The sequence below is a fragment of the Rhinolophus ferrumequinum genome, chromosome 9 (genome assembly GCF_004115265.2).
Source record: "Rhinolophus ferrumequinum isolate MPI-CBG mRhiFer1 chromosome 9, mRhiFer1_v1.p, whole genome shotgun sequence".
Lineage (NCBI taxonomy): Eukaryota > Metazoa > Chordata > Mammalia > Chiroptera > Rhinolophidae > Rhinolophus > Rhinolophus ferrumequinum.
The window spans coordinates 58485564-58501241 of NC_046292.1; the positions used below are offsets into that span (position 1 = coordinate 58485564).

General features: G+C 36.5%; 1 non-coding gene across 1 annotated transcript; it reads right to left on the reverse strand.

Annotated features, from left to right (window-relative positions):
• Positions 1 to 15377: 15377 nt before the first annotated feature.
• TRNAT-AGU (transfer RNA threonine (anticodon AGU)) lies at positions 15378 to 15451 on the reverse strand. The gene has a single exon. It is a non-coding gene; the product is annotated as a tRNA-Thr (tRNA).
• Between the last annotated feature and the right edge of the window lie 227 nt (positions 15452 to 15678).

Sequence of the window (15678 nt, forward strand, 5' to 3'; positions counted from 1 at the left end):
GATTTTTTTAAATTTCCATTTTAATGAACTATCTTTTTTCATCACTTTACTTTCAGTCTGTGTGTGTGTTTTAATCTGAAGTGAAGCTCTTCTAGGCAGCATATGTAAAGGTCTTATTTTCTTATCCATTCAGCCATCCTATGTCTTTTGATAGGAACATTTAATCAATTTACATTAAAAGTAATTAATGATAGATATGGAGTTATTGCCATTTTATTTTTAATATTTTTGATCTTTTATTTTCATTCTTCTTTTTAAAGAAGTCTCTTTAATATTTTGTAATACTGGTTTTGTGGTGATGCACTACATTGGCTTTTTCTTGTCTGGGAAGCACTTTATCACTCCTTTAATTCTAAATGATAGCTTCGCTGGGTAGAGTAATCTTGGATGTAGTTACTAACTTTTCATCACTTTGAATATTTCATGCCAATCCCTTCTAGCCTGCAAAGGTTTTGTTGAGAAATCAGCTGACAATTTTATGGGAGCTCCCTTGTAAGCAACTGTTTTTCTCTTGCTGCTTTCAAGATTCTCTCTTTGTCTTTAACCTTTGACATGTCTTGGTACGGGCCCATTGGAGAATATATTGTTTGGGACTCTCTGTGCTTCCTGGGCTTGTATGTCTATTTCCTTCACCAGGTTAGGGAAGTTTTCATTATTTCTTCAAATAGATTTTCAATTCCTTGCTTTTCCTCTTCTTTTTCTGCTACCCTTATGATGTGAATGTGATACGCTTGATGTTGTACCAGAAGCCCCTTAAACTATCCTAATTTTTGAGGATTTTTTTTTCTTTTTGCTGTTTTGATTGGGTGTTTTCTGTTGCCTTATCTTCTATATCACTGATTCATTCCTTTGAGTCCTCTAATCTACTGTTGATTCCCTCTAATGTAGTCTTCATTTCAGTTATTGTATTCTTCATTTTTGACTAGTTATTTTTTATGTTTTCTATCTTCATTTTTATGTTTTCTCTCTCTTTGTTGAAGTTCTCCCTGAGATCATTGAGCATTCTTATAATAAATGTTTTGAACTCTGCATCTGGAAGATTGCTTGTCTCCATTTTATTTAGTTCTTTTTTCTGAAGCTTTGTTCTGTATTTTCATTTGTGACATGCTTCTTTGCCTCCTCATTTTGGTTGCCTTCCTGTGTTTCTTTCTATGTATTAGATAGAGCTGCTATGTCTCCCATTCTCAGTAGAGTGGCCTTATGTAGTAGGTGTCCCGGGAAGCCCAGTAGTGCAATTTCCCTGGTCACCTGAGCTGGGCACTCCAGGTATGTCTTTTGTGTGGGTTGTCTGTACCCTCCTGTTGTAGATGAGTCTTGATTGCCATTTGCACATCAATGGGAAACAGAAGGAATTGATCCTTAGACTGATTGATTGTGATTACTGTCCTGACTACAGTGGAGGAGTTGTTGTGCAGTGGCTGACCCTAAGGAGCAGGATTCACATTAGCAGGACTCTAGTACCTGCCCAGTCTGCCCTTTGAGTGTGTCATATATGGAGGTTGATAGGTAGCACTTTGGCTCGATCTAAAGCCAGTCACTGGGCATTCTGGCCTTATGTCCTCCTGGGAGGGAACCTGCCACAGGCCAAGTTCAGCCACAGCCTATGCCCTGCTCAGGGCTACCTGGCATGAGCCGGAAAGCAGTTAGAAGATTGCTACCACTTGGACTGGGCTTGGAGGTGCCTAGCTTAGAATTGAGGTTGGTTGCTGTCAGCTCTGGCTTGGGGATTCTTAGCAAGAGGTACAGGGCATACCGAGGCCAGATACTGCTTGTTAGGGGTTTATGAGCCTTTCAGAAATTTTTACAAAGTCTGTAGCATGAGCCAAGACAGGCTGTTTGTATGGGAAAACCCCTGGAAATGGCTTGGGTATGCCTGCAAGTTGTGTGGGGCATGGTCTCAAGGAATCACCAGGGCGAGGTGAATGATATTTGCTGGATTGATGGATATGCCAGATATGGAACCCACTTAAGCCTTGGAACTGGAAGCGGGAGGAGGGCTCAACAAGGAACAATGGCATCTGCCAGTACTCTGTCTGGGAAGAAGTGGCCCTTCCAGCTCTAGCCCTGAAGCTAGACAATTCAGTTCCTCCCCATATGTACCTAGTGCCTTTTAAGCTGTTGACTCAGTGCTGGATCTAGGAGTGAGTGAGTCCATCAACAAGTAAGTCTGTGAGTGGGCCCTATAAGAGAAATGCCTGGGACTCAAGTGGCCCTCTGTCTAACTCAGCCACAGTCTCCACTGGTTTACACAACTAAAATTTTTGGATATATCTCTTCCTGGCATTGGAACCCTGGTCTGGGGAAACTTGTATAGGGATGGGGCCCATTGCTCCTCAGGGGGTACCTTTACAACCAAGATAGCCCTCCCAATTTTTAACCACCACATTTGGCTGTAGGACCGAACTGTTTCATGTCTCCACCCCTCCTACCAGTTTCAACATGGTTTTTTCTATATGTTCTTATTTATAGAACTTCTGTTCAGCTAGACTTCAGGTGGTTCTCAATGATGGTTTTTCTGTAGTTTAGTTGTAATTTCTATGTGGTTATGAAAGTACAGTGCTAATCTTCTCCACTATCTTGACCAGAACTTTGATTCCTTTTTCAAGGGACTAAAGGACTGGTAGCTTGACGAGCTTAAAAAAATAATTATAAAGAATATAAAACAGCAATATTTAACAACCCTGCCTTAGAAGGATGAAGATCTTCTGACAAAAAGGTGATATTTAAGCTGAGTCCTGCAGAATGTGTTGGTGTTGACCAGATTGGCTGGAAGGGAAAATGGATACTGCTTTGCATGGTCCCATGGCCTCAGACAGAGTAAGATAAACACTGTACGATTTCACTGATATGTGGAATCTAAAGACAAAATAATCAAACAAACAAAACAGAAACAGGCTCATATATACAGAGAACAAACTGATGGTTGCCAGACGAAAGGGGTGTTGGGGAACTGGGTGAAAAAGGGAAGGGGTTAAGAAGTACAAATTAGTAGTTATAAAATAGTAATGGGGGTGTAAAGTTCAGCATAGGGAAAATATTAATAATATTGTAATGACTATGTATGGTGCCAGGAGGATACTAGACTTATTGGGGGGATCACTTTGTAAATTATATACATGTTAGCAGAGAGTTTTAACATTTGTATGGAAAGAGAGGAAACAGTTTTCCTTGACCCTCTTAGGGTCCCTGGCTAGGTCTAAAAATTGAACTGACAAAGACAGATTAATAGGAGAAGAACATACAAATTTTATTGAATTGTTACATGTGCATGGGAGTCTTCCCAAGAGAATGAAGACCCAAAGAAGTGACCAGAGCAGAAAGCTTTTATATCATTTAGACAAAGAAACAATAAATTAGTGAAGAATTGACACAACAAAGAGTTTTGGGGTAGAGGTAGTAAATGGTGAAGAAGTGAGTAGGAAGATAAGGGTTAGTTTAATAAGCTTTGTTTGTACAGAGTTCTTGACCCCAAATTTTCCTGTCTCTGTTGATAAGAATGTATTCTTTCCTCCTTGCACCACGGGGCAGGGGCTGCCTTTCACATGGGAGTTTTATACCCTGTTTCATGAAAGAGGGGCAAGGTGGGGAGGTCAGAGTGACCTTCCTGCTTCTGCCATTTTCTTTAACTCCAGATGAAGATATTTAATAAGACAAGGTGCCATATTTTGGGACAGTGTGTACTGAATCCCATCAGTATAGTAAAGGTCAGCTGTCCTTCTGTTCACTGGCTTTTGTGAACATGCAAGTGGTCATTGTGGTTGTAAAAGTTAGCACCTTTTAGATTTTCTTAATGTAGGACATTACATATATAGAGTACAGTTATATTAATGGGATTTAAGAATCAAACTTTCTAATATCTTATAACTTTGTTGCCTTATTTATCAAAATTGTTGTGCTATAAACAGATCAAAAGAGTTTTGTTTTATTTTTTCTGAAAATTTATATTTTTCGATTATATTTAACATTAATTTTCTACTAAGAATTAACTCAAATTTCTGATGATGGTGGATTTAAATCCATCACAACAAAGCAAATGATTTTAAATACTAATTCTTTCCAAACTCATTGCTTTGTGTAGTGAACTAATGGGAACAATAACAGGATGAAGATGAAGGCAGAGGGCAATCTATACTCCCCTTACCTCAACTATCACACACACGAACTCCTGACTTTTTTATTCTTTATTTCAATCTTTTGCTTTGGAAATCATGTGCAATTCGGCTTTTCCCAACTTTTTCTCAGCTCCTGAGGTTAAATTTAGCTACTCAAACCTCCCTGCAATGGTCAATGAAGCATATTATTCACCAGTTGCCTGGACCCACACTCCTATGAGGCAGTTTAATTATAATTTTTATTACATAATCATTCTGTTGGAGGCATACCCCCAACATAATACATTCATATAGTTATTTAAAACGTTAAACGCTGAATAAAGTTTGGTGAATAAAGTTTTGTTTATCTTATTACTTACAGGATATATCTCAAAGACTTACTTGTGCCCCTCTTACCTTACTCATATAGATCTAAAAGATCCCTAGTTAGGAACTATTACTGTGAGCACATGAGCACTTATTTTTCTTCCCAATTAATTAAGTTAGCAGTTTAAGTCAGATAATCTGTGTGGCAAAGATGTGTCATGTTGACTATCTCCTTAGAGAAGATGTCTATATAATTCTCTGTATAGTCCATGTTAAATGTATGCGATGTGTGTGTGTGCACGCACGCATGGGGGGCAGGTGTTGATAGAGTTTATTTAAACAACAGAAGTAAAAATGTAAAGTCTGGGATGTGATGTGATACACTATTAAATAGAGCTTAGACAAGAACCCAGGGGGAAGAGAAGCGAGGAGCAAACTGAATTCTTGATGGAAACCTCTCCTGTGTTCACCAATCTCTCTGTCCCTGGAATATTGAAGATATAAACCCCTTGAAGACATTTACTGTAGATTGTTTACCACCATATTATCTGTATTCCTAGTACCCCAACTTGGTATCTAGTAGCCACTTGATATTTGTTTACTGAGTGAAGGAAATATGGTTGAGATGGGAAAGTCAGGTGGTTAAAACATACCAGACTCTCAGAAGTGGAAGATAGATGGGGAGAGGCTAAGGAACAGGTGCCCTGTGTGGAGACTGTAGGGATGGAGGTGGACCCAGCAGTGCCATCTGTGGGCAAGAGGAATTTCTCCTTATTCATCAATATGCTGCTGGGAGGATTCCTTCCACAATAATTGGTTAGAAGAGGTCACTCGCTAGAGACAAAACCTCAGATTTGTCAAATTAGATCAAGTTTCAAAAATAAAATAAAAGTGCTATTTTTGAAAAGAAGTATTAATGAATATTCCTATCTCTTGGCAAGAAGTTTTAGTTTGACCTACTGTTACAAAATTAAACTGCTTTTTTAGATACTGTTGACACTGTTAAATATGATGAAAATTTTATTTTATGGAAACTGTAAGTTCTGTTAACTGAATGCAGAAGTCAAAGGCTAGGTTGATCCCTGTGCTCAGACCAAGAAGAAACAGGTGCACAGGGCACGCTTGCTTAAGAAACTGGTTAGAATAAAACATTACCTGGGAATAATGATGGTGGGCTCTCCTTGTCCCTGAGGGTCCTTGTCTTTGGTAATTTTACCTACAAAACACATAATAAAAGTATGCTGAAAAGCAAGTGGGAGATTCGCCTATGGATACCTGGGTAAAAAGAATATTTGTTGTTTAAATTCACATGTGTTCATGTCTGACCTCCACAAAAGATTTGGGGGCAGGTGAACAAATACACATTGTAAAATAATGGCGAATAGAATTAAGAACAACAGTTTAGAAGGAAGCAGTTATAAGTAACAATGGATTGATAGGACTGCAACAAAATATGTGTAATTTGTTAAAACTGAAATAATTCTGTTGATCTTACCTCAGATTTAGTTGCAAATTTCCTGGGAGCCAAAGTGAAAAGGAAGATACAACCACTAGTATACATTTTATGATAAGAAGGGACAAAGTACACCAACTACTCAAGGGAAGAGACGCTTTTCCTGAAACTGAATTCCAAAAGAAAATTTTCATGTGGGACTTTGTTTAGAGAGCATTTTTTGATGTGGCATATATACTATCTTTAGTAGCATTCCTCTGGAGTGATGGATTCCATATGGCTATTTCCTATAATTACTTTCTATGAAAGCTGAGACAATACTAAAATGAAATTCAGTGTGGGGAATTCTATAAATGGCCATAATTACATGATCTGAGTGTATAACCTTCTCATGGCTCAGAAGGAGCAAAAGATGGTCCCTAAATCAGTGGTCTTTGAACCTAGAAGAATTTTTCAAAAATCATGTACCTTCTTGCTCATCTTTAGGTTGAATTTGAGTTTTTCATCTTCAGTTTAATTTGTTACAAAGTTTGTAATTTATGGAATACTATGAATGTTGTCATTTAAAAATAAATCTTACATTATCCTTTTACATGTATTCGCTGCAACTTAACCAATAAAATAATATGAAACATATCACCCAAATGTACAAACAATATAAGCTCCTTTTGACATTTAGAAATTTTACATAATTTAAATCGTTTATCCTTGAACTTTTAATTCTATTCCACTTGTTTCACAGAATTTAATCCTAATGCAAAAATTTTTTCCTGCAACTTTCTAATGACTGCTCAAACATATTTCTCTGCAACAAAAATATGTATATAAATAATCTTATTTATTTATACAATTTTTTTTTGTTTTTTTCATTTATTCTGTTCTTTAGATTCCATATATAAGTGAGATCATATGGTATTTGTCTTTCTCAGTTTGACTTATTTCACTTAGTAATATATCTTCTAGGTCCATTCAAGTCGTTGCAAATGGTAAGATTTCATTCTTTTTTATGGCAGAGTAATAATCCATGTATAAATGTACCACAATTTCTTTATCCAATTATCTATTAATGGGCATTTTGGTTGTTTCCACACCTTAGCTATTGTGAATAGCACTGCAGTAAACAGGGGTGCATGTATTTTTTCGAATGAGTGTTTTGGATTTCTTTGGATAAATACCCAGGAGTGGAATTGCTGGGTTATAAGGTAGTTCTATTTTTAACTTTTTGAGGAACCCCCATAGTGGCTGCACCATTCTGCAGTTCCATCAAAAGTGCACAAGGATTCCCTTTTCTCCACATCCTTGCTAACACTTGCTGTTTGTTGATTTATTGGTGATGGCCATTCTGACAGGAGTGAGGTGATATCTCATTGTGGTTTTTATTTGCATTTCTCTGATAATTAGTCATATTGAGCATCTTTTCACCTGACCAATGCAGTCTCAGATTTGGCCCTTTGGGGGAGGGTTAAACACAGAAAAGATGACGCCCTCCTGTAGCTACATGTGAGGCAGGCGCCACAGAGGGACAATTGCTGGTCCCTCCAGTTCTCTCACCAAAACCCTACAACCCAGACTTTCCCTGTATGTCTCTGGCACCTTTTGAGTTGCCACCCCTCCACCAGAGACCAGGTAGTATTTGCAAGTGAGAGTTTGTGCAGTCCCTTTAAGAGGTCACCTGGGGTTTCCAGCTGTCTTCAGTCTCATCTGGACGGACAGAGTGCTCACTGATTTTCACTGCCAGATGTGGGAGTTCTCCTTCCCGGTACAGGGTCCCTGGGCTCAGGAGCCCAGTGTGCAGCTGAGACCCCCCTCCCTCTTTTGAGGGGACACTCACCAAAGAGTTATCCCTCCCAGTGTTCAACCACTATTTGTGAGTTTGGGGTCAGCCTGTTTCGCATTTCCATCCCTCCTATCAGTCTTGATGTGGCCTCTTCTTTATATCCTTAGTTATAGGGATTCTGTTCAACTAGTCTCCAGATGATTCTTGAGGTTCATCTATAATTTATTTGGAATTTTGGTGTAATCCTGGGAGGCAGCAGGCACAGTGTTTACCTAACTCACCATCTTGGACCTTCTTGTAAAAATTTTTTGATCATAAGCTTTAAATGTTGAAACGTGCTACCACATTGAAATTATATAATATTATTAATAGATAATGGATCAAAAACATACAGATATGGGTTCAAGTTATGTGGATAATTATTAAGCATAAAAGTAAAAATACTTCTCTTAATGAGATAGGTGGAGCATTTTCCCAATTATTATGACTGAAGGATACCTTCTATTTTATAAAGTGAGAAAAGGACAATTGTGAAAGAGAGTTAATAAAGAAAAACTTGGGCCAAAGGTATTCTCTTAGGAAGATCAATTTTAGGAGAGAACATTATATATAGAAATTAAAGATATGGAAATTTTTTTTCTTCACTCTTTCGATGCATGTTCCTCTGGAAAATTTTTACATGTCCTGATTTGGAAATGTCTGGATCTCAACTTTCTAATCATGGCATACTTATATGGGGCAAAAGAATCTGTAGCCCACGTATCTTTCCCTGTCCTAGTGGCCCATGCGATTCTAAATATGTGCCCATGTGAAAGCACAGTAAGAGTTTACTTGAATTTCTTACTAAAATCCTGAAAAAATAACACTCTGTAAATTTTATGGTATACTTAATTTGGTTTATAAACACCAAGTTTAGAAACTGTACAGTTGCTAAGTTCCTTTAATCACATAAAAAATAAGTCTTGGGAATTTTATGTCTTTCACTATTAATTAAAGAAAGTTCTTGCATGTCTGGATCAATCTGTTGCTCTGCTGGAGGCCATCATAAACAATGGAACTCAGGACAAACTTTGAAAATTACTAACATATTAGAATGGATGGTCTTCGTGGTTTCCAAAACTCCTTTATAGATGTTACCTTTTTAAGCCGAGTTCATAATAATTTGACACCAGGTTTGGTTTCTATGTATTTTCCTTTCTCTTCAATCCATCACTAGTATGCCAAAGGTATACTTAGGCCATACCAAAGCAAAACAATGACTCAAGAAAGTCATTCCTAAGTGAAAGCCAGAAAGATCCAGAAGCTTGCCAACAAAGCTGACTTTTCTGCTCTCAAAGACCATATAAAATTTGGGTTAGCATAGACTATGGAACCAGGCTTTTTGGAATTGAATCCCATTTCTACTACTTACTAACTCTGTGTGATCTTGGGTAAGTTACTTAATCTCTCTGTGACTCAGTTTCTACATCTGTGAAATGGGACTTAAATGAGTTAATATTTGTAAAGATGCATAGGCCAGTGTTCAGTGTATATTAAGTGGTATATAAGAGCTTGTTTATTTACAATACATATGCACATATAACATTCTTATAGCATTTTATACTTTGCACAGCACTCTATTAAGTATATTATTTAACTTTTTCATCATTTTACAGTATATAACTTTCAAGAAAATACAGCTCATTGCTTCTCCTAGATCAAAGAACAATTAACTGACATATTTGCAACTCAAATCCAAAATCTAGTCTATATTTAGTTTTGTTTTGTTTTCACCAAATCTATAGCTGAATTCACTTTACTCCTGGAGTTGTCTTGTGGCTTACTCGTATAAATTGATTTTCTGATATTTAAAGTTTTAATGTACAGAGCATTGTCATGTGCTTAAAGCAGGCATACCTGAGATTCAACCTTAGCCAGGCCTTTCACCATCCCAGTGACTAGGTTTTTCTGGTCCCTGGTCACATCCAGGTCAATTAAAGGACTTAAGGGGAAGATCACTTCAAACAGTCACAGGGGACAGTTACTTGATGTAAAAGACCTCTTCCATACTTATTACATTGTCCGGCTTTTCCCAGGTTTCTGGATAAAAATTGTAGTTAATAGAGGACGATATGAATATGCTAAAAAGTCATATGTTCTCTTTCTGTTTCAAAGTCCTCTAATACAAATTCCATTCTATTCTCTCTGATTGGTAATTATTTTCTCCTATTGTTCGAACTAAACTTGAAGAATAATTTCTTATGGTTTCATTTTATTAAAATGAAATTACTCCTGGTCTAGCATTAAAGAAACCTGCCTTTTACAATTTTTTAAAGCTTCTTTTCTTAATTTCTACTATGTTATTCTTGAAATTTTATATCTGAGTTTGAGGGGGATAATCTATAAAAGATCCTCTCTCATTGGTTGGAATGTAACTGAGGAAACCCAGAGCTCACAGTTGGCTGGGACCATCCTCTCGTTGGTCCCAGCCAACTGTGAGCTCTGGGTTTCCTGTTTCTAGGCCTCTGATAATTTTGCCCAGCCTCATGAAGTTCCAACTTAAACCACAGTAACGCATAGTTTAGAATTTAGCAACAAACTCAAGGATATTTCTTATGCTCTTTTTCTTCCTAGCTACCTCCTTTCCAGGACGCTGCTCTACAAAGTGGAGCCACCCCAATCTCACTGAACTATGATGTCTGCCTCCTTGATTGCCTGAGCCTGTCCTGCTTTGTTTGGGTCTCCCCTTCTTGCGCCATGCCTCTAGGCAAAAACCTTGGGTGATAAGAATTCTCCTCTTGTTAGTTTTCCTTCTCTTAGGGGTCAAAGTGCAGCATTGCCGGTTGTGTAATGTTTGAAAATAACTTGTACCATATTTTTTTTCTGGTGGGATGGCAGGATTGTTACTTCTCACTCCAACATGGTCTGTCTGTTGAATCAAATAACAAAAGGTTGGCTTGTGCTTTGTATGTCTTTACTTTTTAAAAAGATTTATTTTTCTAGCAATTTATTTTTATTATACATTATCCATATATACATTGTACATACCAGTCTGTGATAGACAGGAAATAAAGTCGAGCTTCTTTTAACCATAATGGTTTAAACTTGAATGTACATACACATCACCTGGGGATATTGTTAAAATTCAGATTCTGGTTCAATCTGCCAGGTAATGCCAATGCTCAGCCATAGGACGATGGCCAGTTCAAAGACCATACTTGGTGGAGCAATGCTCTGTGCCATAGCACGGTCAACTTTTAGAGTCAGACATATAATGAACACTGATAACAGTAAGTTAGTTTTACTGAGAGGAGCAAAACCAATGAAGAAATGTCAATACAACCCAGGGAAGGAAAAAGACCTTTGTCTCTTCTCCCTTCTCTCTACTCCAACTCTTAGAGTTTTATTAAAAAGGGGACCAGGAAGAAGAGACTCAGAGAAAGGTCATGTCTCACCTTTACCTGCTGAGGCCACAGAGTCAGGGTCCCAGCTCAAAGCTGTCCGGTGGCAAATGGCTGGGAGCTCATGAAACCTGACTAGAGTTCGAGATTAAACTTTTAAATACTGAAAGTGATAGAATTGGCCCAAGATAACATCAAAGCACGGAAAGATTAAACTATTATACAGAACATAACTGAAAGCAGTGATTGGAGAAAAAAAGTTATTTCATATTTATACTTCTCAATATTAAGATTTTACTTGACAAAATGGTTATGTATATGCAATACTTGCCTTGAGAAAAATTTTCAACCACATTTCAAAGTTTGTATAAAAATGAAATCATGAATAAAATGATTTTTAAATGTTACCATAGTACCGTGTTTATACAAAGATATAAAACATCCTCTTTATTCAGAGCAAAATGCAAACACACATACTAAACATACATTAATTTTTATAATAAAGCCAAGTTATCATTTTTATGAGTCGCGTCTTCTACCATCAGTTCAAGGTTATCCCTTTATTTCTAATGTGTTTATTTTCTTGAATGTAAACTTGTTTGAGTTGAAAGTTATTGTGCAATGCAGTTAAATCTAGGTAATAGAAAACATACAGTGTAAGGCTGATTAACTCTAAAGAGAAAAGTTATTTTGTGATATTGCATAGGCAACAGGATTGGATGATTTCGTAGATGCATAAATTGAATTACAATTACTGCCAAAGGCAAGCTGCACCATTAGAAAGCTCATCAAAATAGTAACCAAACCAGACACACTGCCGGCGTTTATAATGGGTGTCTCAATTGTCCGTGGTGATGTTGAGAAATAACTTGATGAGACTCTTTTTCTGTTGTGCTTAAGAAAAGGGAACTATTAAGATGTACATTCCATTGGCTTAGAAAACAATGCGTGGTTTTGGAGGTTAAGTGAGCCAACTCGTGAAAACTTGTGAGTAAGCATGCGTGCACACATATTCACATGCTCACACATGCATGCACATGGAACTTATGCTGTGGTTATCATTTTGATATTCCAGGTAGAATAGTTGTTCATTAGTCTTCAGCCTGAAAGATGTATTCTCTAACAACTCCTCAGATAGAATTTGGCTTCTTTTTTTCATAATTCTGACATTCGAAGCCCTTTTGCACCTTTCCTATAGGAAAAAAAGAAAAGGGAACAAAAATTTTAAGATGAATCTACTGCTCTTTGGCTGGACTTCAGTTCCACTTCCTTTGTGAGGCTTTTTCTGGACACTTCGGCATAAAACACACTATTCCTCCATCATTTTTAACCCACTAGCCTCTTATCTATATCTATATGTTTGTCATTTAAACATGCTTAACGTCAATAATTATTTTCCTTGGGTTATTTTTCCAAAGCTCCAGAAGGGCAAGGAATCTGTTATTTTGGGGTATCTCACAGCACTTTCACGGTGCATAACACACAGTAAATATTTTATAATAATCACTACCATTTGTTGAGCTAGAAGTATCTGCTAGATACTGCTACATTATTTACATCTAATTCTTCAACTGATTCTTATGGTAACTGTGAAGTAGCCATTTTCTCCATTTTCTAGATGAGGAACCTGAAGCTCAGAGAGGTTAAATGACTTGCTACACCCAAGCATTGGGTTTCAGTGTAGGTCTGACTCCAGTGTTTTAATTCCTGTGATATCCAGCCTTCCTTGTACCCACTATGTGTGTTAACTAATAAGTCAGGAGATCAGATTCTAAGCCCAGCTCTGCCTGTAAACAGTTCACTGATTTTTGATTTAGCCACTTTATTTCTATCAGCTTCAGTTTCTCTCGCTGTAATAAGTCTGTAGAGCTTATATATGTGTTTACAGAACTACATTTATTGAGCACCTATTATGTATCACAAACTATATACTAGTCAACTTCTTCTATACATTACTCTCATTGAATCCTCCCAATGCCCCTAAAAAACATGTATCAATATATCCATTTTGTAGTTGATGAAAGTGAGATCCAAAGAAATTGTGTAAATTACCCAAAGACAGTTAGTCTAAAAATGTTGGAGTCTGGATTTGAACCTCTGTGTACCTGACCCCGAATTCATTATCTTTCAACTTCAACATGCCAACAATTGGAAAAAAAGCTGCTGTTAAGTTAATATACATGTAGACAGACAGTTTTCTATTTTGGGAGGGAGGTATACATAATTAATCCCCTATATTTTTCTTTGAGGTATCAGATTAATCTCACTTTAAAAAAATATTCTCATCAGAAATGTGTAGTTTAAGGTAGTAGTTAATGATGCCATTATAATAAAAAGATGCAAAGTTATCAAATTTATCTGTCTCTAGATATAATTGTAATTTTAATGACCTTTGAGATTCAGCAAAGCCTTGGCAATATTTTAAATATCTAATTCAGGCAAATATTATATATAAGTCTTTGAAGCCATTACAATGTTTTAATTTTCCAGTTTACAGCTAATATTTGTTGGTATCTCTAACATGTTAACATGTTTAATATATCCTCTTTAAGGCATGTATTAAAATGATAGCTTTCCATCTAAAAGTAACTCTCTTTTAACTGCAGGACCTTTTTTATAGCATCTAATTATTCAGGGATGGATTTGGGTATTATTACTGTTTGTCTATTTTTCTCACCCCAATCTGGCACATGGCCTGGTTTCTCCCCTCACCCCACACCCCCATTTCATCATAGGTTATTATATCTGAATTCAGAGTAGTGAGCTGCATTTATGCTGCTGTTAAAATAGTGTAGACTCAGAAAAGCAATTTTCTATTTAGTGGGAAAGAATGAACAAAACCACAACTATTTTTCCCAGGATGTGTCCCAGTGCAATTTTGACCTTGAATTAAACCTTTAAGTTAAAATCTGCAAATAGTGCCAGAAACTTTTTGGCTTAATATTATACAGCAGTTAAGACTATTATTATTTTCTTTTTCTTCAAGTAAGTTCACAAATCAGGTAATTAAAAAGAAGTTATTACTGTTTGCTTTTAGATAATATTTTTTATTTAGCATTAAAGTAGATCTACAAAAGAGCCCTCTTAAAAAATATATACATATATATACACAAAGGAGTTTTCTCTAAACCACATGAAGTTCATCCTAGCTACTAATCTAACTTCAGTGGAAAGGTCTTTCATGCAACTGATAAATAGCGAATGTGCTTATTTCAATTTCTCCCCAGGTCCTGACAACAAATTTTTCCTCAAGGTGATGTTAACATACAAAATGAAGAACTGAAACGAAACTGGTCTTTACATTGTGCAATCTAAATGACTTCTTTATTGTATTTTGCCAGTGAATATATAGCCCAAGAGTTAATTCATATCTACATCGCCGTGTAGTTGGAATAATCTGAGTTGTATGCAGTTCTTAAGGACTACATATTGAGAAAAGCCCCTGACAAGCATATTGAGAAATGCCTATGAGAACTGAGAGTGGGTAGCTCCTGTCACACTAGTTAAATGTGAAGAATGCCAAGACTGCAAATTTTTTATAAGCTGACCATCCAGGGCCTGCTTGCATCAAACCTGAACATGAACAATATTTTGTCATAATTTATCTGTTGTGAAAACCGTTCACAATGAATTTTATGAAAAGTTGAGCACATATCTGTTCTATTCTGCTGCTTCCAGGTGGATGTATTCATGGAACATGTTAGCACTAATTGGTCTCCAACAAACCGGTATCAACTTACCTGTACATTAAGGTAGAATTTGAAGATATGAAATTGTGAATATCACTTAGTAGGTTGCCTTTATAAACTCCTAGCAAATCTATTTACTACCTTTTGTAGAACTTGGTACATCTCTGTTGCCCATTGTTAAATTTATCCGTTGCTGATTCATTCTTGAAAACTTGGGATTCAACTTCTACCAAGGGTTAAGCTTATTAAATAATGTTCAAACTAAAGTTACCTAAGGGAGGGAGACACATATCTTGAATTAATATAGCTGATCCTATAAGAGAACTCTTGGCAATTGCATTGATTTAATTTTGCTGAAAGCGATTTTGAGACATTAAAAAATAATTAAGTATTTTACTCCCTTTACACACTCTGAGACATCTAAATAGGATAAGGGTATTTAGGAGCCATATTATGTAAAATAATACATACTCTATAGTTACAGTTGAATACTTTTGTGCATTTTCTTGGCTGTCTTTGTAGAATATACATCAACGATCAAAATATGTCTTTTTTTACCCCCTCTCTCTTCAGTTTTACAAAGACATACTAGCACCAGTAAGTAAATTCTTTTTTTTTTCTTTTCTTTTTTTTTTTTTTTTAGGAGGGCACAGCTCACAGTGGCCCATACGGGGATTGAACCAGCAACCTTGGTGTTACTAGCACCATGCTCTAAACAACTAAGCTAACTGGCCACCCCAGTAAGTAAACTCTTTATATTGCATTCTGAGAGAATAAATTTCTAGGTGTTATCAATATATTTCTTGCTGTGTTAGGTTAATAGCTTCTTTCCATTATTTACTCCAGAAAATGCATTTCTCCAAGGTCATTCCTGTTTCATTAAGTTATTAGAAAACTGAAAAAAGTAATAACCTCATGTGTAAAAACATTACCACAGCCCTTGATGTTGCTGCCACTGTTG